The sequence below is a fragment of the Prionailurus viverrinus genome, chromosome A3 (assembly GCF_022837055.1).
Source record: "Prionailurus viverrinus isolate Anna chromosome A3, UM_Priviv_1.0, whole genome shotgun sequence".
NCBI lineage: Eukaryota > Metazoa > Chordata > Mammalia > Carnivora > Felidae > Prionailurus > Prionailurus viverrinus.
The window spans coordinates 84,640,998-84,665,671 of record NC_062563.1 but is presented as its reverse complement, the minus strand read 5'-3'; the positions used below and the strand labels follow the sequence as shown (position 1 = coordinate 84,665,671).

General features: G+C 39.6%; 1 long non-coding RNA gene across 4 annotated transcripts in view; it reads right to left on the bottom strand.

Moving 5' to 3' along the window:
* Nucleotides 1-2,297: 2,297 nt before the first annotated feature.
* The window catches only part of LOC125161654 (uncharacterized), a 106,690-nt gene continuing 84,313 nt past the window's right edge, over nucleotides 2,298-24,674 (bottom strand). For 2 of the 4 annotated variants that reach the window (XR_007150707.1, XR_007150710.1), the window contains exons 6-8: nucleotides 19,015-19,071; nucleotides 9,216-9,385; nucleotides 2,298-4,683 (exon numbers count right to left, since the gene is read on the bottom strand). This is a non-coding gene — a long non-coding RNA (uncharacterized LOC125161654). Of the gene's footprint in view, nucleotides 4,684-9,215; nucleotides 9,386-18,617; nucleotides 18,912-19,014; nucleotides 19,072-24,674 lie in introns of those variants that run through there. The other 2 variants (XR_007150709.1, XR_007150708.1) reach the window with 2 other exon arrangements.

Below are 24,674 nucleotides of genomic sequence, written 5' to 3'. Positions count from 1 at the left end.
CAGGGCCTCAAAGATCTCTGAACTGGGCCTTCCAGATGATCGCTTCTATTCCCCGAGCAACACACACACTGTCTCTCTCTATTTCATTATTTTTTATGTGCCCAGAGCCTTCTTTACTAAGAAACTATTCCATGAAAATGTGATTTTCATCTTATTTTGAAAACCCCAACGTGCACATATCTGAGTTTGTGAGAGCTTAAGTGCTAAGCACTAGTGGTTCTCAAACTTGAGGGTCCCTCAGAATCCCCTGGAGGCTTGTTACACAGATTGCTGGGCCCCATTCCCAGAGATTCTGATTCAGTCAGTCTGGGGTGGAGCCTGAGAATTTGCATTTCTTTTTTTTTTAATGTTTATTTATTGACTTTTGAGGGAGAGAGAGAGAGAGAGAGAGAGAGAGCAGGGGAGGGGCAGAGAGAGAGGTATACAGGAGACAAAGAATCCCAAGCAGGCTCCGCACTGTCAGCCCAGAGCCAGGCACAAGGCTCAAACCCACAAACCATGGGATCATGACCTGAGCTGAAATCAAGAGTCAGAGCCACCCAGGTGCCCCGAGAATTTGCATCTCTTTCAAGTTCCAAGTGTGCTGATGCTGCAGGCCCAGGGACAGCACTTGGCCTCTGCAATAAACTATGTCTAGGAAATCTTGGCTCCGTTAAGCATGCCTTCACAATGCAACAGGGCTTAACACCCCTTCCAAAGAGATGATGTCTCACCTTGGTGCTCTGCTTGAGTTGTCTTCCACATGAAATATTAAGAACAAGGCTTAATACCCTCAGCCTCTGCCTTCCTGTGATACCGTCTGCCCAGGCTCATGTTCTCTGCTCTGCAAATGATCCAAACAGGGAACTGGTATCGGCTCCAAAAAGACTCATCTCTTCCTCGTAGAGTTCAAAGTTAAGCAGCTGGGCATGACATGGTGACTATATCGACGCTGGCAAGACCAAGAATGTTGACAGAATAATTCAAGGAGAAAATTTAATGGCACTTGAGGGGTAACGGATGGTTTTGTCTTGAAATTTCCAGATCAGCTATTTATACGATCTCAAATCTCAGGTTCAAGCCCGTGTCCCTTTGACAGACAGGAGGCAGTAAAATTCTTCACCGGAAGAGAAAACAAAAAGCAAAATCCTCTTCAGAAATGATAAAGCTGGTGTTCATTAACATTTAAAGAGGCAGTATTTTTTTTATATTCCAATAACTCTTTTATTCTTTTGGGTGAATTTAACAGACAGATTTCTCTTCCAATTGTGCTGCCTATGAAAATAAGATAATTGATTTCAGAGAAATGTTATTTACAAATTAGGTAATTTTCTCATTTGTATTTTAATTTCTTGCTTAGTTCTGGTCAAAAATCCTATGAGCTATGCATTTTAATTTATAATTAAATAACCAAGTAATAATAGAATATTACTAATACGCTGGTCTTAAAAAATGACTACTGTAAAAAAACTCATAGGGACAAGTCATTGTAAAGAAAACAGAGAAATACAGGTTAAAGTTGAAATTTCGTTCTTAATTTGCCATTATTACACTCTCAACTCAATTCCAGAATTGCCTAGTTGTGTTCTAGGCCCTATGGGAAAACCAATAAATTAATAGACATGAAAGAACCTCACAAATGTTAAAATATGAAAAAATTGCATTATTATTTAATAGAAGCATACAATAATGTTGCTGCTCTCAAAATAGTTTTAGTACTCCCAACAGCAAGCCACCTGAGTCAGCCTTCTTATGACATGAGCATCTTTTCCACAGCACCACTGACAAGCATCATTAGGGGCTATTTAAACCATCTCACATGCTCAAAACATCTCCAGATAGTCCATACTGATGGGACACACTGAATAAGGCCAATACCTCATCCAATGGAAACCCATAGAAACATGAACACAGCTTTCATGGCCTCCACCCTAACACCTCAGATGCACTTTCAACAATTTCAGTTGTATTAGCAGAATCCTTTTTTATGTATGTGTATATACCTAAGTACACACACACACACACACACACGCTTAAAGGGAGAGATTGAGAGAAAGATTAATTTCAAGGAATTGGTTCACACAGTTGTGGAGGCTGGCAAGTCTGAAATCTATAAGACCGACTGGCAGGCTGGAAATTCAGGTAAGAGTTGATGTTGCAGTATTGAGGAAAATTTGTTCTTTGGGAAACCTGTCTTTGCTCTTAAGGCCTTCAACTGATTGGATAAGCCTCACCCACATTAGGGAGGATATTCCGTTTTACTCAGAGCCTATTGATTTAAATGTTAATTACATCTAAAATATACCTTCACAGCAATGTCTGGACTAGTGTTTAATCAAACAGCTGGGCACCATAGCCTGGCCAGGTTGACACATAAAATGAACCATCATACCGGTCCTCCCCTGCTTTGGTCACATTGATATGTCAATTAGCATTCTGGCCTGTGAAGGGGCAAAGACTTGGCTCTTTGGCTTTACATTTCTCTGAAGAGATGTAGAGTCACACTGACTGGTTGGCTTGAGTGATGAATCCAGGTGGCTTCACTGAACATTTGAGGCTAAGTCCACACAAGACCTTCTACTTTAGAATCGCCTGTCTGCCGAGTCCGACTTCTTCCTGCCTGTGGTGAGCTCCGGGGGCAGGCCCCTTCCAGGCTGAGGGCTGTGGTTCTGGAAGCTGCACTTGGCACTTGGTTTGGTTGGGTTAGACAGACAGGATTCCCATGACCCTGGGATCGTGACCTGAGCCGAAATCAAGAGTCAGACGCTCAGCTGACTGGGCCACCCAGGCGCCCCTGACATCTGGATATCTATCCGACTTCTTTGCATATTCCTTGGTTGATTCAGAAATTGGAACAGATGAAGATGTGACTAATTATCACCTCTAAATCCTCAACGGCTTCGCCTCTCAGAATGTATTCTAGCTTGTAAATCTAGCTGATTTAAGCACCTTAAAGTCAGCACTCAGTACAGAATAACTGAGGTGCTCCTCCTTTGATTCACGGCCTTTGGAACAGCCCAGTCAGTGCTGTCTGTTCAAAGCAGTGTGGCCTGTGGCACATTGATCAATCCTCCTTAGCCTCAGTCTTCTTGTTCACAAAATAAGGCTATTTTTACCTGCTTCATAGAGATATTGTGAAGGTTGAATTAAATGAGGCTATGAATTTAGAGCATCCAATGAAAAAGCCCAAGAGATAGCAGGTGCTCAATAAATAGTGGCTCATTTTGAGTCACTTTCAGATAAGTTCTCCTCCCACAACTTGCATTAGTTTAATGAACCTCTTAGTACAAAAAGCAGAATTTTATACCTGATTGGTTTCAGAGCTGAATCATTTGGGTGTGACCTGTTGAAGAAATCCCACTCAGGTTCGGTAGCCTCTGCTTCTCAGCTCACACCCTTCCTCCTTCTTATAAATCATCACACATTTATTGTCTGATTTAGGCCTGCTCTAAATTCTTTAGAGACAGTTTTCTACCAGCCATATATCAACCTAATTATAATCTCTAGGTTTATGGTATCCCTAATTATCATACAGGAGATCTTGTCAAATGTAGGCTTTCTTCATTTACTTGTTTGGTAAACACATATTGACCCTGTTACCCATGTACTAGGCTCTGGATTGAGTGCAGAAACTGCCAAAATGAAAGGTCCAGTCCCTGTCTTCAAAAGCTTCCAGACTAGTGGGCAAGACAAACCACAAAAGGCCAACACAACGCAGCACAGCTAAGGCTGCCATGGGAAGCAATGAGGGTCAGATGGGCACAGAAGAGGGCCACACAAGGGCCTTGGAGGTTCGTAACAGGCTTCTTGGAGGACAAGATGCCTCAGCTGAATGTATAAGAAGCAGAGAAAGCAAAGAAGCACCTTAACTTCAGAGGAAATGGTCCATTGAAGAGCAAGGCATGGGGAAGAGAGAGGATGGCAAACAAGAGGAACGTCAATCTTGTTAGGGTCAGAGGCCAGGGTACCCATGGGGGCAGTGGACCCAGGGACCCACCACAAACCATCATGGGTGCCCCGCAAATACTGTTGTTATTATCCCATACACAAGGAAGAGCAATTGAAAGATTTTATGCAGAGAAGTAACATGATCCAAATGGCATTTAAAAAGATACCCAGGGCCTTGGTGGGAGGAGAGAAATGTTCTTCTTTAATAGGCTTTGCAGTCCTATATATGAAGGCACAAAATCCAGAAGACAGTCCACAGCACATTTCTTTGTTGCTGGATGTTAAAGATTTTGCAACTGATAGGAGAGGTTACAATGCCCTCCCAGTAAAGTAAGCGAACTGAGTCATGCACCTAAGAATTGGGTGGGACATCACACTGCCACCTAGACCGGGTCCCTGCTTCGATGCAGGCATCGTTGTACATCTGGCATAAGGTAGCCATGACAGCTGAGGCTTGAGAACAGAAGTGACTGGTCCACGTAATACAATCTGCAATCGTGGGTAGAACGCCAGGGTGTCAGCTCCTGATGTACCTGCCATTCTCTGTCCACCATGGGCTGTCACCACGGAGGTGGCCACAAGTGAAGAGGCAGTGAAATGGACAACTGGTTTCTCACGTCAGATCTCCCAGGAAAGAAAAACTATATTTGGTTTCTTCATGCACAGACATGTCGACGATGATCCTCACGCAGAAAATTTTTGTTTTATTCTCCATTTTGAAATAATAGCCTAATGAGGTACTCAGTCACCTGCACTCTGTAACAACAACAAATTTGAAGAGGTTTACTTTAAGAAGAGAAGCATTTTAAGAAATCACTTACATTTTCTTACAGATTTCTTAAGCATATTGGGTCTTCTCAAGCACCATGCCTCATTCTAGAATGTCAAGAAATACAAAGACAAATTCCCAAAGGAATGAGCCTTGAGCCATTCTGGCCCTAGCAGCATATTGTAGCATTCTACCTTATAAGTGGTAAGTCGAAAAAGATGGGATCTGGTCAACAGGGGAACAAGGGAAGCATTCTTGTAAAGGAGGGAAGGAGGAAACTAAGATAAGAATGAGTGAGACTAGAACACTTCAGTGGCTCAGTCGGTTGAGTGTCCAACTCTTGATTTCGGCTCGCGTCATGATCTTGCAGTTTCACAGGTTCAAGGCCCTCATCAGGCTCTGCATACTGACCACATGAAGCCTGCTTGGGATTCTCCCTGTCTCTGCCCTTCCCTCACTCGCACTCTCTCTGACTCTCTCAAAATAAATACATAAACTTAAAAACAAAACAAAACAAAAAAAAAGAATGAGTGAAGGATCAAAGCTGGAGAGCTGGACCAAGGCGTTCTCTCACCAAATATAAAGATGACAACAGGCAAGTGGTTTGTTTCACTTTCTAATAATAATTGCAGCTCATAATTATGTACCACTTACCATGTGCAGTCATTGTTCTTAGAACTTAACGCGCATTAACTCTGGATTCTCGCGGCAACACATTGAGATGGATACTATTATTGTCCCACCTTATAGGTGAGGAAACTGAGGCACAAAGAGATTGAGCAAGTCAGCCACCATCATACACCTAGAGACTGAACATAGGGAGTTTGGCTTTTAACCTGACATTAGGAGGAATTGCATTTAGCTGTGTTTTGTTCTTGTCAACTTCCTAACAGCCGATTCGAACAGGATTGTTAAAATCATTTGTTCTGAGTTAGAAAGAAATGCCTTGTCCTTAATCTATACCTTGGGGAATTTATAATTTCTTGGTTGTACTTCCTTGTGGCCCATATTGTTTTGAAAAGTGTAATTGTAAGATATAAATAGTTATGAATACTGGTTTAAAGATTAAACAATTGCTTACTTGGGCAAATTCAAATCAATTTAAGGCTGAAGTATCTTCCTTATGAAAATTTTACTTATTTTACATGTACGAATTTGTTTTTATTCTTGCTGAACTCCAGCACTTAGAAATAGACATATTTATTTAGTTTGGCCTACATCTAGTATGTGTCGCTCGGTCTATTCTTCAGAGTTTATTGTATCTCTTAATCTTCTACACATGCAACCAAGGACCTCAGTGATGAGGGCATTGGAAAAATCTAAACAAACAATAAATTCTGGCTACAAGATTCCCTATAAATGGAGTGCTTAGTAAAATAATGCTTGGGAACGTGATATTGGATTGATTAGATCTTTATGAAGTCACCAAATTACAGATTTCCAGCACTTGCCATAACTGGTAATATTTTTTTTCTTATCGCCTGAAATATTTGTGATCAGTATTTTGTACATGATAAAACAAAATAATTCCTTCTTTTGGGAAGCAAATGCAATCCAGTACTATGGTTCAAAGAAACCTAGAAGCCATGATGTCTTTCTGCCGAATCCTGGAGCTTCAATTATTACTCACAGATCTTCTCTTTTCCTTGTATTGTCCAAACAACTTAGCCATTCAACAAGTGTTTGTTAAATATCTGCTGTGCTCTAAGGACTGAGAAAAGGATGGTTAGTCCTCATGAGAAGATGCAGTAACAATACAGCATAAAAGCTAGAAACCCAGGATGCAATGGAAATGCATAAAGAGAGTGTAAATACCAGGAAAACACATCAAAATGTTGGAGCAGTTCTCCCTAAGTGGTGGGACTTCAGTTAACTCTTTCCAGTTAAATCTTGTATTTCAAGGTCTTTTCCAAGTTTTATTTAATGGCCAAAAATATTTTTATAAAGGAAATTCTAAAAAGAAAATATATTTTTAGTCTATTCCTATGCTAAGTTTTAAGATATTTTAAATAGATAAAAATATTTTGAATATCAAAATAAATTTTCAGATTTATTCTGTCACAAGGCATCATTTTTCAGGCTATGGCCATAGACCCCATTCGACCTAATGAAGTCACCATTGGATAAACACCCTTCTGAATTTAAAAAGGTCTCAGGCAGCTCTCACCTCCATGTTGCCCCCCGCCCCCCGCCCCCGACCATGAGATCTCATCTAACTCCTTCCAGCTCTCAACTTCATGGGCAGAAACCAAAGAATATAAGCTGGAGTCACATGAAATTTTAGAGATTCCATAAATTTATCCTCTGATTCCTTCCCCAGAACCTCTGATGTCAACAAAACGACAGATTACATTCATTTGTCTAAGAAAAATCAAAAGCATCAGCAATTATAACAAAATAGAAAAATCATGATTATGTCTAAAGACCAAGATGATTTAGATGGAAACCAACCTGAAGGAACAACCAGAACCTTTGCAGATGTTCTGTTATTGGTGTCTGTTTGGTAGAGTATGTTTTTCCAACGTGAAGGAAAAAATTATAGTTCTCGTTTCTTTGCAGTGCTAAAAGTTAATCAAGAATAATTTTTCCATGTGTTAAATACGTTTCCTAGTAATAAAATAATAACACATGTTTGTTAGAACTTAAAGTCCAGAAAAAGTTTAATAAAGAAAACAAAATCCCACATAATCCAGCTGAGAAATGCCCACTTTTACTGTTAAGTCCCTGTATAGTTGGTTTTATCCTCATTGTAGTGTATCCTGAGCTTTTCATTTAACAGTGTTTTGGAAGCATGTCATTACTTTTTTTTTAATGTTTACCTTTTTTTAACGTTTATTTATTATTGAGAGACAGAGAGACACAGAGTGTGAGCAGGGGAGAGGTAGAGAGAGGGAGAGACACAGAATCTGAAGTAGGCTCCAGGCTCTGAGCTGTCAGCACAGAGCCCGACACGGGGCTGGAACTTGCAAACTGCGAGATCATGACCTGAGCAGAAGTCGGTCGCCTAACCAAGTGAGCCACCCAGGCGCCCCTATGTTTATGTATGTACTTATTTATTTATTTATTTTGAGAGAGAGAGAGAGAGAGAGAGAGGCAGAGAGAGAAGGAGGAAGAGAATCCCAAGCAGACTCCACAGTCAGGTCAAAGCCAGAGGTAGGGCTTGAACTCATGAACTGTGAGATCATGACCAGAGCCAAAATCAAGAATCAGATGCTCAACCGACTGAGCCACCCAGGTGCCCCATGTCATTATTTAAAAAAAATTTTTTTTTCATGACTATAATACTCTATCGAGTGACTATATCACTTAGCAATGTTTCTTATTTCTGTGTATTTAGATGACTTCTATTATTTTACTATTATGTTATAATGAATGTTTTACATTAAGAATAGCTTATATAAACATCTAAAGGACTCAATAGTCATAAATCAAGATCAAGGAAAAAGTTTGAAGACACTGATACATGTTTTTACAGGTTATGAATGACAAATCATCTTTGGTTTCCCACCTTTATGGTGTTTTTCACACGACCAACTAATTTAATAACACCTACATTTGTAAGTACTTCAATCTATTTGTTTTGATATCCTGCTTTATTTCATAAATTCTTTAAGGGAGCTTAAAGTTTTTGCTTCTTTACTAGAATATGTATTAGTTCTCTTTGCTGCATAACAAATTATCCCCAAACTTAGCTTAGACTAACATGTATAGTCTCCCACAATTTGTGTGGGCCAGGTGTCCAGGTACAGACTACTGGGCAATTCTGGTCGGAGGTGTCTCACGAGGTTCTTGTCAGGCTATCAACCAGCAGTTAGTCTCTCAAATTCACTTCTAAGCTCACTAAAATTGTAGTTGGCAGACCACAGTTCCTTGCTGGCTGTTGGGTGGAGGCCTTGGTTTCTCACCTTGTGGTCCTCTCCAGAGAGGTCCTCATGACATGACAACTGCTTCCCCCAGAATGAGAGATCCAAAAGAGACATAAAGATAGAAGATACCCCAAACAGAAGCTACAGTCTTGTGTAACTTAACCGTATCATCACTTTTACTCTCTTCTCTTGGTCACACAGGCTAACCTCAGTACAGTGTGGGAGAGGACCACACGAAGGTGTGAATACGAGGGAAGGGGGTCATTTGGGTTTTATGTTGAAACCAAAAAATCTTGGAGACTGACTACCACATAGAGCAATTTTTGTGAGGACCCAAAACGTGTATACAATAATCTTTTGTCAAAACTGTCTTCATGTGCCTCTACTTACAAAAGAGTTTAGGGGTGCCCGAGTGGCTCAGTCAGTTAAGCGACCGACTTTGGCTCAGGCCATGATCTCACAGTTTGCGGGTTTGATCCCCACGTCGGGCTCTGTGCTGACAGCCCAGAGCCTGGAGCCTGCTTCGGATTCTGTGTCCCCCTCTCTCTCTGCCCCTCCCCCTGCTTGCAGTCTGTCTGTCTGTCTCTCTCTCTCTCTCTCTGTGTCTCAAAAATAAATAAACATTAAAAAATTAAAAAAAGAAAAGAGTTTACCATTACATGGTAAATTTGGATATCCGAATATCCTACAACTGAACAACTCTAGTCCTGGTTTTGACTTACTAGAGCCTTTCAGTCTTTCATGTGTCCGCCAGGGCTCATGTAGAAGAATGTTCTGGGCAGCAGTGCTTGCAATAGCAATCAATCAATAACAGTCCAGATTCCTGTAATAGAAAAAATAAAATAAAATAAATGGTGGGGTATTGATATAATAAAATGCTATACAGCAGTGAAACTGAATGGACAAAAGCTGCCCACCTCACTACAGTTAGTTGCATCTGTTGAATGCAAAAAGCAAGACACAGAATATATTATACTACAATCCATTAATATAAAATTCCTGAAAGATAAAAACAAGTAACGTATGGTGAAGAGGTCCATCTATAAGAACTGAAATGATGAAGTGAAGCAAGTATATAATGACCCAAAGGTCAGGAGAGCAGTAACCTCCTGAGGGGAGGGACGGGAATGTGCTTAGGAAGGCTTACAGGGAACTCTAAGATACTGGCAGTGTTCTAGTTTTTAGTCTGGGGTGCTGAGAATATAGGTGTTCACCCTATTTTTTTTAATCTGCAGAAATGTTTTTACACTCTTCCACAGGTACAATATATTTTACAATAAAGTAAGTTTTCAAATCACATTGTGTAGTAAAAATATTTCAAGAATACTTCCAACAAGAAAGTAGTAGTTAATGCCTACTAAGCACTTACTATGTAATAAGCACTGTGATAAGCCTGTTGTGTGATTTTGTTTTCACTTTAATGCTCACAACAGGTGGAAGGTAAACTTTATTCCTTTTTCCCCTCACTTGCCAAATGAGAAAACTTGGAAGTTATGGAAATGAAAACACTTGCCCAAGGTTACACAACCAGCATGTCATGGAGCTGGGATTGATTCAAACCCAGGCAGGACAGTTCTAGAGCCAGCCACCCTAAGCGCTACATTAAAACTAGGCTTTATGGGGCACTGGCGTGGCTCAGTCGGTTAAGCATCCAACTCTTGATATCGGCTCAGGTTTGTGAGCTCAAGCCCTGGGTCGGGCTCTGGGCTGACAGCATAGAGCCTGCTTGGGATTCTCTCTCTTGCTGTCTCTCTGCCTGTCCCCTGATCTCTCTCTCTCTCTCTCTCTCTCTCTCAAAATAAACATTACAAAACAGTTTTAAAAACTGAGCTTTGCTCCTAGATTTAACTCCATGTATAAAATGATGAAATGCACTGCTAACTTGCTTATGTGTTGGAATGACCTCTGAATGGATAGCTCATCCTTGCACCGGTGAGTGGGCCCACCCTCACAACCCCTCAAGGCTCTCCCATCTCTTTCCACTGTTCCCTGATGATGAAATACCCCTTGCCTTCCTACCAGGGTTCCAGATGGCTCTCTTGTAAACACCAACCAAGTCATAGGGCACATTTACTGAGCATCTACTCAAAGTCACCTACTATAACTCGTCTAAGTTCATAGATACATTAACTCATTGGAGCCTCGCAACCACTGCCTGTGGTAGATGTTCCTATGATACCCGTTTTACAGATGAGGAAACAGGCTCCGAGACAATGAGCCAATAGTTACAATAGCTTTTAAGTGGCAGCACCAGGATTCAAACCCAGGCATTCTGGCTCCAGAGCCCATGATCCTACTCACTAATACACTGCCTCCCATGAAATACTATGCTTCCGGCAAAGGCAAATAAGGGGGAAAAATTGGCTCCTTTTCTAAAGAAACATTGTATCAAATAGAGAGACCTCAGTGATGTTCTAAAGAATTTCCATTATCAGATTTTCTTAAGGTGTCAGAAAATTGTAACATGTACTAGTGTATTAGGAAAAAAACATGACGGTTTCATCTCAGAGGTGGTAAGAACAATATAACTGCGCTTGAGTTTTTAATTTAATTTTGTTACAAGTTCACTGTCTTTAACACATCTAAAGCTAACAAGAGTTAATTCAACTAGTTAGCATCCACAGGCATGTCTTTCTCATGTACTTTAAGTCACTTTTTTTAGGAGTGGAGAATGATATTTTATATATTAGTCTAAATCTAACCTATATGTAAAGCTCTCGAACAAAAGATATCAGGTTGAAAAAGACAGTATCTCTGTCCACAGGGGTCCACACTAGCGGGAGACAAATAATTACAGTGCATATAATGACCATTCAACATCTGAGGTTCTCAAACAGGGGAATGTACTCTAGAAGTGACCAACTCCATTTACGCTGCCCTAAAAAACAGGTGACTTGAACTAAACCATGCAAGATAAGTGTACTCACCAGGTGGGAAAGGAAGGGAAGGGCATTCCCAGTAGAGAGCACAGCACGTCCAAAGTCTGGAGGCATATGAGAGTATCACCTGTATAATTTTTTGCTGCCAGAGTGCAAATTGCTTAGGGGGACATGGTGGAAAAGACCAATCAGCAGGGCATTTGCCTAAGTGGTTGGACTTGAGGGTAACAGGGAGTCTTAAAGAGTTTTAACCAGAAAAGAATCATGTTTATTACTTATTAATGATAACTCTGGTGAGGCAAGGAGGCTGGATTACAGAAGGGAGAGCCCGGCTATAGTTCAGTCAAGCAAAACCAGGAGTCTGAACTAGGCTACCTTATAAAATAAGTGATATTTCCAGCCCCATTTTACAGATGAGAACATCAGGGCACAGAGGAGTAAAGTCACTTCTCCAGGGCTGCAAACAGCTGGCAAACAGGAGCCAGGATTCACACCCAGAGGGTGGGAATATAACACCCCTGCACCCGTCTCTGCTCTGCCAGGCTTGGGTGGCCATCGAGGTAGATGAGGTGGGAGAGAGTGGAGGCAGGCAGAAGCCCTCAGCCCAGAATGCTGTGTGGAGTGACGGTGCTCCCAGTTAAACAGCAGGTGTATCACAGAGGAGAAGTAGGTCGGGTGAGGGACCAATGAGTCTAGCGTCAGTCGTGTGGCCCAGAAGGACTGGGAGAGGTAAGCCGAGATGCCAGGACTGTGGAAGACACCAGGCCCAGGCATCAGGAAGGGCGTGGGCTGGAGAAAACCAACCCAGACACAGAGTACCACTAAAGAGACACCATTCCATGCAAGATCCTCACCATGAAGACGGAGAACCTGAGCCCCCAAGAAGCAACTCAGAAGAAACAGCTCTGGGGCCAGTCTCGCGCTCAAATTCTGGCCTTAGATGCATGTTCTGGGACAAGTTTCTTCACTTTTCAAACTGGAGATTTTCAGTTATAAATAAAGACTGCCAATATTTAATTTGCCACCTTGTTGTAGGATTAAAAGTAATATGTATCTAAAGCACCTAGTACAATTGCTTTCCAAAAGTAAGTTCCCAAGTAATGGTAATGTGATGGTTGTCATCATTATTATTTAAAGGGTTTGTTAAAGAGGAGGCTATAGAAAATGCTGCCAGCCCAATTACTCTCTTGATAATTTTTCCCATAAAATTCTCCTACCTATATGGAATTTTCACTAATTTTTCCACCCAAGAAGTCCTTTTGAGGAACATGAGTTGGCCTTTTTTTGAAAAACCACTTCTCTATTAGCCAAAAGAAAAACCTGGAAAAATCAGCTAAGGATGACATATATGTTTATGTGATAAAATATAAAAATATTGATTGAAAACAAATCAAGAGCCACATTTTCCTAGTGTCTTAAATGACAGGCGAATTCGTGGTGCATTTCATTGCATATAATGGAGAATTGGGACAGGAGTGATAGAAAGTACATTGTCAGCCATGGTCACCTTGCTCAGGATTTTTTTTTAGTTTGTTTTTTGAGAGAGAGAGAGGAGAGAGAGAGAGAGAACCGGTGGGGAGGAGCAGGGGACGGGGGGCAGAGCAGCAAGCCACATGCGGGGCTCGAACTCACGAACAAGGGAGATCATGAACTGAGCCAAAATCAGACCGACAGGGCCACCCAGGCACCCTTTGCCCAGGATTGTCTATTGTGACAATATCCATGTTCACAAGGGCCACACCTCCCACGGAGGATGGTCTTTCAGGAGTCACAGACAATTGTGAGATTTAAAAATCCAGCAGAAAAGATTTGGACGTGGGAATAAAGTAGAAGCCTTGAAGACTGAAGGATTCGCAGCCATTTATTTATCACTTTGTCATTTCCAACTTCGTCAGACATGTTTTTCTTTGGGATTCAATGTGGTGACTAACAACATGGTTATTTAAGTCAAAGACCTTGGGTTTGAAAAATTACAGTAGAAAAGAATTTCTGGTAAAATGACTCCAATTCACATCTCTCTCTCTCTCTCAGACACACACACACACACCCCACAAAGTTCAAAACACAAACAAATACACTGAAGAGGAAAAAAAGGACATACAAAATAAATGAAATTTATTGTTTAATTTGTTTGTGTCTAAGATAATATGTTTGGTAAGGATATGAAGATAAGCAATGTAGAAAAAGTGAAAAAAAGAAAAAAGAGAAAAGAAGTGCCAACCTCTTCTATTAGAAATAAGGAGAGATATTTTGAGACAAAAATCTTTCTTCCTTCCCCACTAAAGATGTTTGGCCTTTTTAGTTCTCTTTTCTGAACACGGCTGTGGAGCATCAGATTCCACTGGTTCTCGCGCCTTCCATGCCCCCGCCCTCACCCACGCTTATCTGAATATATAAGCCTGCCCTTTGCTCAGATTTATGGGTCGGGCCAGGGCTGTGTGTATTTACAGTGTTCTGACCTGAGGACCCTGGGCTGAAAGAGAAGAGGAGGAAACTGGGCCCATTCCATAAACAGAGACAGATAGGAGGGGGAGGTAAAAGGCTTTGCTAGCACTTAACATTTTTAACTATTTGGCCAAGCTTAAGAATTAGCGATTAGATTAGCAAGAAAACCCAGAGATATGGGTGCAGACGTTGGGGGGAGTCAATTGTGTATTTTTGCTTTAGTCTGGCTACTTGGAGGTTCTAGGCTGGGTGGGGGGAGGGGGTGGATAGGAGTGGGGTTGGATTTAATGTGGAAGGTCCGAAAGAAAATGGATACGTCAGATACAGAGGGAGCTATAAAATGCTTTGGGAAGACAGAGAGTCTACAAAAATGAGGATATAAACAACATTTAATAAGTTGGAAAATGTCTCCAACCACAAGTTGCACTCCTTGTGCGAAGCAGGGCTGCTTGCATTTTTTACACTGTAATTGGTTAGAGAAGAAAAATCTCCCACTCCGTGCTTAAATGAGAACACATTGCCATAGATTACCAAAACCCAATCAATTTTGAGTTGAAATATTTTTCTCAGCGCCTGGTGGCCACTTGAAAGCAATTCCATTTTCAGACAGGGCCGCCTGGTAAATGGGCCATCCCTGTGCAAAGCCGCTGGCACACACACCAGTTCAAATAGGAAGTACAGAGCGGTCGAATCCTGAGCGGCCTTTGGCGCCCAAAAACTGCCCCTCCTTCCCCAGGGCCACATCTTTGTGCCCAGGCAAAATGTGAAGGCACAACTTGTGTTTGGGCTATTCCCAAATAATTTACTTGCTGAAAAACTTGAGTTCACGTGGAAAAACTGACCCACAAGGCGACTAAATTAGAAATACTATGGCATCCTAAGTAAAGTATCATATTCGTGGGAGGCCCCCAAGAGCAAAGCGACTGGGACAACAGAGTAAGTGACTCCTCTACAAATCAGTTTACACTGGGATGGAGCAAAGGGCTGTCACAGACATGAATTAAGCTGCTGTGATTGGAGAATTTGTGAAATGTCCTCAAACTGTGTCTTTCTGCTCATCATCACTTTTGATGTCTTTTCAATCATTCTTCCGTGATGTTACCTATTAACGCATCTGCAGGAATGATGATACTGTTTGATTGGAATTTTTTGCTTTAACTAAGTTATGCTCTGGGTAATGAAGAGGGTTATTCTTACAGCCCACTCTACATAGGTTTCTGTGATTTGGACTGAATTATCACTAATAACTGCATGAGAAAATGCATGTACTTAGCACTGTGTGTGGCACTTCATGAATGTTAACGTGTTTGTTATCTCATATAATTCTAATGTTCTCTATGATTATTAAAATCACCAGTCAGATATCCAAAGTAAATTCTAAAACTGAACTTAGAAAAAACTCACACAAAAGGCACTTCGATGCATTTTCCTTTCCATTGATGTTTGGCATTTAATGTTGAAAAATTACACATAATAGTCAAAGCACTGGAGCTAAAGGAGGTATTTGATTATTACTTGGGTAACTATTGATTATTACCTGGGTGCAAGCCGACTATGTAACAGTGAAAACTTGGGCAAAAAAAAAAAAAAAAAAAGATGAATGGGAAGGACTACCCTAACCAGGTTGCATTTCTAAAGTAAAATGAAATACATAATAGTCTAGGAAACTAATATTTTATTGCTATTGTGTCTGAACTTTTCTTTAAAATAATGAAACTTCCGCTTTGTAAATAACGCATGCTCAAAACAGATGCAATCACATGAGGCATATCTAGGAGGAATTTTGGGACAATTACATCACAGCTAAAATCCTTTCCTTGTCATTTCTGTTGAGATCCATTTGCTGGTGAAATAATTTTTTCTCTAATATGGTGTGGATCATAGCAACAGTGGGTTCAGATGTAACCATTTAGGAGCAGAGGCCTAGCTCAGTATGCCAGAAAAAAAAAAAAAAAAAAAAAAAAAACCACGCACCACAAAGAACATTGAGATGAATGGCTCTATTTTATGAGCCATAAAAGTTTTATTCATCTTGACACTGAAACAGGTTTAGGCAGTGAGTTGACACGCCTTAAATAAATAAGTGGAATTAATTCCCCAGCCCTTGAAACAATAGCAGCATGCACGTAGAACGGAGAAATGCCCCATTGTTTCCTGTGGCTGCCTGATATTGATATTATTTGTGTTTTTCTGTGCTGCTGCCTCAGGGGCCTGGTTGATCCACTTCAGATTCATCCCCTGTTTTATTAGAGGTTGAAAAAGGTTCAAGACCTGTTTGTACCACAGCTCCCACCGACAGCTAAGGAACCAGTTTGGCGTCTGGTTTGTCTGTTGTTTTACTGCTGACCTTCAAATCAACTTTAACCCCTGACCTCTGGAGGCATCTATCATGACAAGAGGCTGTTTAACACAAATGGTGCCCATTTATAGGGGAAGAGACTCAGAAGATTTCCTTTTTATGAAGAATTTAGTTTTTCACCCCTCTTTTCTCAGTCACCACAGGTGAAATCCCTCTTAGCAGCTGGCTTATGAAATAATGTGAAGGGAGGCCTTAATGAGCAGAAAGCACCCTCAGCTGGAGATAAATATATGCAAATGAGATGCACAAACAAAGGAGCCTGGACAGAGAAATATCTGCAATTCCAGCAAAATGCTGCCTGCAGCTCGAAGATGAACAGCTTTGATAAAATGGTAACAAAAAGCACCTTTTTATCCTCCAGCGTGTTTTACATTGCAATAGACCATTGTCATTGCAACCCAGTGGAGCATGCGAGGTTTTCTGCACTGTTTCAGAAAACTGTTTAAACATTTGTTTTAAGGCATTCATGAAATATAATCAATGGACTGCTTCTCTGTTGTTGTTGTGATTTTTTTTTTTCTGAGTGTGTTTTAGATGTTGCTGTAGTTATTTTACCTGTTGGTCTTTTCGGGGTTTAACGTTGCTGTCTCGCTATGCTATTTCACTTTTCGGTGACTGTTCCCTCCACTGGCTAGAATGACTTTTTTTTTTTTTTATTTCAATGGAAAGAGATTTCAAGTTAATAACTAGTAAGAATCGGCTTTGAGGAAGGGTTTGAACCATCACGGAGCAGCACCCAAACAACTCGTTTTAATGATGGCAATCAAGTGTGTAGAGCTAATTCAGAGACAGGCATGGAACATGCTGATTTTAATAAGCTTTCAAAAGGCAATCTCTAACTTTTAAAAGTCTCTTTTTAATTTAATCGTCCTTGGTTCATACGATGCCAAAACAAACAAAACCATTAAAATATGTTTTCAATATGTATCCGCAGTGTTATTTGATAGTGTTTTAAATTAGCATTGTGTTGGTAAAATATTGATTTGATGAGCTTTAAAAATGGAAGAGCTAAAATCATCAACCTATTTGGGGGAAAAAGGAACATTTTTCCTCTAAAAAGGAATTAAGCCCCAGCCCCAGGATCTTGCCAGAGAGAGGCTGGACCGTGACACGGAAATTGCTGCGTTCGAGCATACGTATTACGTTTAGGTTAATAATCAAAGCGGTGAAGGTGAGAGAAAAAACACTATCTATACACTTCCCATGTGTCAAAACACTATTGCCCTAAAAGCTCGGCAAGATTTGGTTCTTTCATTTATAATACAATCCTAGCCTTCTGCGGTAGAGATGTACGAGGGTCTTTACATTTCCTTTGCCTAAATTATTTCATCTCGGTTGCTTGCACTGGAGTAGAGACATTTCTTCTGAGTACTGTGTAGCTTTCACATTTTATGTGCATTTCATCAGGCAAATGTCAAATTTGCTAATAACAAGAAAATCTCCTCATTTTTAATCATGCCACTCCTGTTGCATGGGGGTGGGGGGGTGGAGAAGGGGGTGGAGGAGGGAACATAAATGCATTGAGCAGTCTGACCAAAAGAAGAAGGAGAAAAATGCTTATTTGGGTTTTAAAATGACACATGCTCGGTTCTATCAATGTCTGCATCAGTGCATCATTAAATTCAGGATTTCAGGAGTTAATAGAAACTTGGTTATATTAGGGATGCTTTTCCAAGCCCAGGTTTGAAGCAGCATAATTATGTTCAACTGCTGTTGTTTGGAAAGAGCGAACAGCATCTTAGGCACAGAACAATGAAATTACAGCTGAGATTTAGGTTAGCAAAAGCCGTCTTCTCCAGGCTTTTATGATTCATTATTTCCCATTAAATACAGTATTAGAAGCATACACTGGATAGCTCATGGTTGCTGCTCTCGGAGCACATTATCTATATTACACAGGTCTGGGGAGCAGAATTAGAAAACTTTGGGGGAATGAGCAATATGTGTTTGCTGATAGAAGTACCATATGGCTCATCTTCTTCAATTGCTTTCATTGCGACTCTGATGCTGGAGAAATTAAAGTTTTATTTGATGTGGCACAGCTTAATGAACTGTCTTCTGTTAGGAAAATTGAATATGTTTCCTGTTATTTGAGCACAGAGCCTCCATGGTTTGGCTGATGAGGGATGCATTATGTATTGTTTATTTAGCATTTTGAAAACAAAAGCAAGATATTGAAGGTAAAATTGATTACTGCTGGATTGCATTATATAATCAAGTTTTCTCCTTTTAAATTTCCCTTCACAATCCTTTTGTAGTGTTTTCATATGAGATTGTTGCATGTTTTTTTGTTTTTCAGAAATACACAGGGCTTGGTTTTTATCAAGATACCTTTATTTGTAAACAAGCCACAGGAAACTCTAAACTCAGTAGTGTTATATTTGTAAAGTTCGAAGGAGAATGTTTGGGGATAATGAACATATTCAGCTTGTGTGAATCTAATTGCAAAACTTCCAGTTTACCCCCAGTTGGTTTAGGGAATCCAACATTTGCTAGTTGAAAGGGGGATGTCATTCTCTTTTGTCTGAAAGAGACCACTTCAGAACATGCTGGGGAGGGGCCATAAGGAAGGGAAGAGTTTTTTAATATTTGGAAATACAAACCTCAAAATATCAAATGTAAGATTTTTGAGTTAGTTGGAGGTAAATGAAAAGACCACATTCAACCTGTGAATTAAAAGAAAAAAGGAAGCGTATACACCATGAATTTAGATTTTCTTTTTTTTACTAAATAAATCCGATTAAAGAAACCGATCAAAAATATACTTACACGGTGAGAAAATTGGCATGTCAATCCATGTGAATGGTCTCCATCCCCTGAAAGAATCTGCAAAGAGATTCATTTAGCATTTTGTTTAATTTCCCCATTTTTGTTTTGGATCTGATTGTTTTAGAAATATGAAATCTGACTGATCTCTAAATGATTTTACACCGAATGTAAAATCATCTAATTGCTGTTTCTCTCATTTTCCAGTGAGAAACAATCCTCATATGTGCTGATGACTCAAGCACACGAATCGGCAACAAGCAAGTAGGATAAAAAATAGTTAAAATGAATCAACATTTATCTGGAAGATACAGTCCTGACCCTAAAAAAAAAAAAAGAAAAAAAAAAGAGTCATTTATCTTCTGTGTCCTGTGATGTTTTGAAGATTCTGGCAAATATGGCAGTTAAACAAACTTCTCTCACAATCTAAATACTGTCTGTTCAAGAGAGGCTTCCAATGTTTATAGCTCATAAGTAAAGAAAAAAAAAAAAAAAACTCTGGTATTTTACCAAGAGTAGTGCTCTTGAAAATGTCTCCGAACAAAGTGTTTAAGCAAAACTTTGGCCACAGATATTCTCAATTCCTCATTCTTCCTCTGATTTTTTTTTCAGTGAGGTATTTTCATATTCTATCATTATCTTCCCTTTCTTGAAATTAACAAATTAATTTCAAAAAATTAACGCCTGACTATGACCTGGTCATACAAACTTCCTTCAGAAACAGTTGAGAAGAAAACATCACATTTTTATGAACCCCATCTCCTGCCAGGGGCCTCAGAGGAGGAACACCATTATGCATTGTTATCAGCGTGGTGTAATTTGACTGTTGACAAAGTATCCGTGGCAGTGAGAATGAGCGCAGTTAGAAGGGTGGCGGATTGTAATCAAGAAGATGCTTAGCTGTGCAACACTGCATCTTGAGCAGATTTGAATCAACATTGCCTTAAGGGGACACACACACATACCAAAAGAAAAAAAAATCCATTAATTTTTAGAGGAAAATTAGAGTGGCACTTGATGAAGTAAAATTTGACATGCGTTAATTGCTCCGCAGCTCTCCTAATTAGAGATTTTCAAATTCTTTTACTGCTGTCACCATGATGGCACATTGTCTTGCTGGACAAATACTGAAATTGCAGATTCGTTTCATCAGGAAGTTTTATGGAGGAAGATTGGACAGTGTCCTCTAGTCTACTTCCAAAAGGTGGACAGCTGGAGAGCAAAGAGGGGTTTTCGGCATTACCTTCACCAAAGATAAAAATAGGCTTGTTAAAACAGTTTCTGTTACAAGACTTAATGTAAAGGAAGTAGGTGCTGATGCGATTTTCTTAAACAGGCGGAAATGTTCCTTTGATACTCACGCCTCTGCTGCATATGAAATATTTCAGGTGGGAAGAAAAAAAACCAGTGAAATGCTGCATTATAGACACGTTCTCATATTTCTACTTACAGTCTTCAGAAATCAGAGAAAGGGGATTTTGAAAGGCCATGTCACATTTTTCCCAGGTCTGAAGTGGAGGGCAACAGCATCTCTGGTCCCCCTTCTTACCTAATAGTAATGATGCTGCTCTTTGGCCCTCAGGATGGCACCAAATATGATCCCATAATAATTTTGGTTTCCCTTTTTCAACCCCTCTGTCTAGCCCTTGAACCTCTCTTAATTCATTAACATATCGAGTTTTTTCAATTTTCTATTTTCTTGCAATAACAATATTAATGCCGGGGTGAAAGCTTGATTGGAGCTAAATTACTTGTTACCTGCTGGCATTTATTTATATGGCATTGAATTATAAAGCTTTGCTATTGTCATGCCTTGGGCGAATTGTTTATGACACCAGTAATAGGAGTAATTGTTATTGTTGAAATTACCTGTCAGCTACCCATAGCAGTGGCCCTTGTCCCACTGACAAATAGTGACAAGGGAGAGGTATCCTCCATGCGTCCCCCTGATGGCTTCTCCTCTGATAATAAGAAGTGCAGGGCCTCTGATAATTTGCCTGTCACTGTTGAGCGCAGCTCAGAGAGAGTTAGCCAAATTGTTGTCATTCACTTTGACAAAGACAGCAAGATGCTCCTGTGCAAGAGGAGGATTATCAAAATAAATGAAATCGCTTACACACCCTTTGTTTGTTTGGCTCAAGAATTGCCTGGCTTTGTATGAGGTGGTGAGATCAGGGTCCAGTTCTGGGAATACCTCTGTTCATTCTAAGATGAGGATCCCCGGGAAGAAAAGGCCCTTCAGAAGACTCACTATTTTGCAATTTGCATTAGCTATTTAGAAATTATTTTCGGATATAAAGAAAAAGTCAATAAAATTGTAACAAGAAGTCTGTGGACGTGTGGGCGAATGCATTAGTTTAAAGCACATGTGAAATCCACACCTTTTCTCTCCTGCCTTCCTTTTATCCCTCTTTTTTGTTTTTGATCCACGCAGGCATTCAAATTCAGTAAGTGTGCAAAAATGCACAAATTTCCCAGGTGCGATCAAGTTTTCTTTAAAACTGTAGAAATCTGCATCTTTGACTCTTAAAGCCTTTCAAGATTATACAGTCAAATTTAGGATTATTATTTCAAATGGCTGTTTCCTTTCCATAAATTATCTTTTATTTATGTAATATCTTCATGTGTAAAGAGATAAATGAAACGTAGTTCCAGGTATGAAGCATCAATTATCACAGGCTAACAGAGGAAGCAAAACGACTCTGTTATTGCCAGAGCTCCAATATAAATATTTGCATTTTAAAACCCCTTGGTTGCAGCCTGTGAACCTGTCATAGAGGAGAGAGGGGGACATGGGAGTGGGGGATGGGGTCTGGGACTGTCCACATCTGAAAGAGAACTACTTTAAAGTAATCAAACCCTTGCTCTTATAAAAACCAAAATCATTCTCACCATTGCACAAAAAGCATCATTTCACGCTAGGAAAATTCTTATTTTTAAGGGGCCTGTGAGGTTATTCCTCATAGATCTTGACAAATACTTTCTGTTATAAGACGTTGAAAAGAAAAGATATAACTAGGATAAATGTAAAATATTGGCTCCTTATAGGATAGTAATCATCTGTTTATTGGTCTCTACCAGACAAGTAATGACCAAGCCCAGCATTAAGTGCCAGCAACATTGCCTTGGGCCCTTCCCCTCCTAACACTGGCCATCATCTGATTAGAGAACCTCAAAGAAGTCACTATTGCATAATTTTCTGGGTCTTAACAGTGCAGGTTGGCTGGCAGGAAAACTACCTAGGAGGGTTGATAAAGCAACAGTGAAACATGATTTTATTTACTCCACTTACACCGTGCTCTCTGAAAAAAGTCTCTGAGTATCTCAGACGCTGGTGGCTGCACAAGGAACCTAAAATTGGTTCAAATAGGAATTGTGGGAGATGTGGGGGAGGCGGCGGGGTTGGGGGAGGGGGGCAAGACAGGAAAAGTAAAATTATCCATCTCTTAAAGCTTTCCATGAGCTGCACCTAGAAGTAATTAACAACATTGTTATGGGCATCTAGACCTTTTCTTAGGTGTTCTGTATTTAAAGCAGGTAAGTTTCTAGCAGTGCTAAACTCATAGATGCAAAAACATGATGATGGGAATAGAATGAGTTTTTAATTCCTAATAATAATGAAGTCGACGAAAGGCAACCGCTCACTGGTTAACCATGTTGAATGTCCCTGATTAACAAGTGGAAGGCAGTGACATAATTAAGAGGTTATCGGTAGTAATAAAAATGCTCAAACCTGTCTTGGAATGTGATCCCTTTAACAGATAATTTTTAAGAATGTAGCATGTCCTTGCTTTCTCTGTCGAGACACATGTTAGTGATCCCAGGAGGGAAAATAAACATACGTTTTTAAATGAAGATATTTAAAATGTACCCCATATTTCAGCATGTTGCTGTAACCTGGTCTTTTTTATGTTCCTCCTATAAAACCTAAATTAAGCCTCTTAGGAGTGGTTTTGCTGTAGGCTTCGTCTAAAAACACAATACATTTTAAATGGTTCCAGTACTTGAGCGCAGTTTAACATGTGATCACTACCGTGCATTCTCTTCCCCCCTCTTCCAAGCAGCAGGCTTTTAAAAGGATGAGCCTTCTTTAAAATTTAGCTTCATTTGAAATGTAAACTTTTAACAAATAGTAATTGCTCCTGTAGCTCTATTGATAAAGTGACTGGCAGCAAATCTTTTCTCTCTCGCGCTCTCTCTCCGTCTCTGTCTCTGTCTCTCTCTCTGTCTCTCTCTCTCTCTCTCTCTCTCTCTCTCGTAACATTTTGAAACACCCATCAGTGTCAAAGGAAACTGCACACGTCTCCTTTGCTGCTCTAAATAAGGCTCAGCAATGTTAAGAAAAATGTCAGAAAAAGCTCAGTGGATTAAAGTAACATTTCTGCACCATGTCACGGAGAATGGCAGGGCAGACTGGTCTGCATAATTCTGAAAGATATCTCGTGTAAAATGCTTACTCTATAAACCAAATGAAATTTTATTTGGAAAGATTTAAGATTGTATTTGATAACATACAACATCCAGTTGTTTTTCTAGATCCTGTTATTCCTTAAGATGCCTTTGGTATGTATTTTTTAAATCAGAACAATAATACACTCTTCTCTTTGTAACATGTTTCTCCACCCGTGTGCAGCGTTAAAATACATTTCAGACTCTTCAAAGCATTTTTCTTTTCTTTCTCAAATTCCTAGGATGTTCATTCAGTGAAAGCAGTAAAAACGCTGCGCTTTTGCGCATGCAAATTTATTGAGCTAATCAGTCCTTTTTCACCTTAAATAAAATTTGTATATAGCTTTGGAGATTCTCAGAACCGTTCGCTTATACATATAAAAAATAGAGAGAGAGCATTTACATTTCATTCATGTATTAAAAATAAATTACTGGCTTGAGATTTTTAGTTTTGTTCTATTTTTTTAAAGAATATTCAATAATTGCAAAAGAGTATAACGGTAGTAACATATCTCAGTATCATAAGTATGTAATTAAAACTTAACAGTTAAAAAAGAAAATAATGCACAGATTCATTACTGGATACCAACAGACACAGCAAAATTAGTTTTACAGAAACAAGGTAAATCTCAGCTGATTTTAAGTATAAACTTTTTCAAAACGGCTTAAAAATGAATTTAGACAAATCTGTCTCTTAACCTTTAAAGATTTCCTGCCTGTTTCTGTATGTCCTTTATTACATTAATTTTTTATTTAAATTACACCATTAACTGGATATGAATTTATCAAGAATACATGTATTGATTTATAAAACAGTACCATTAATTATTATAATAGCTAGATGTAGCTGATATTACAAAGCCATTTAAAGGTTTTTAATATAACTTGGACATACATAGATAGATAGACATTATGGACAAGACTACAATTTAAACTGGCTACTAGCAGTTAATGAAATCCTTGATTTATATTCTAGTTTAGAGATTGATTATATTGTTGCTTTGTAAAACTATTTATATTATGCCATTTTTCAAAGGATGTCTCAATAAAAAAGCTAAATAAAATATTCAGTCAATTCCCAAAGCAGATTTTGTTTTCTATATTTTAAATGCTAGTGAAAATAATTGATTGTGTGTGTTCCAAGCTTTGTCATTTCCATTCCAGAGGTGGCTTTCTTGATGGGCGCCTCGTTTGCAATGCACACTTTCACACAC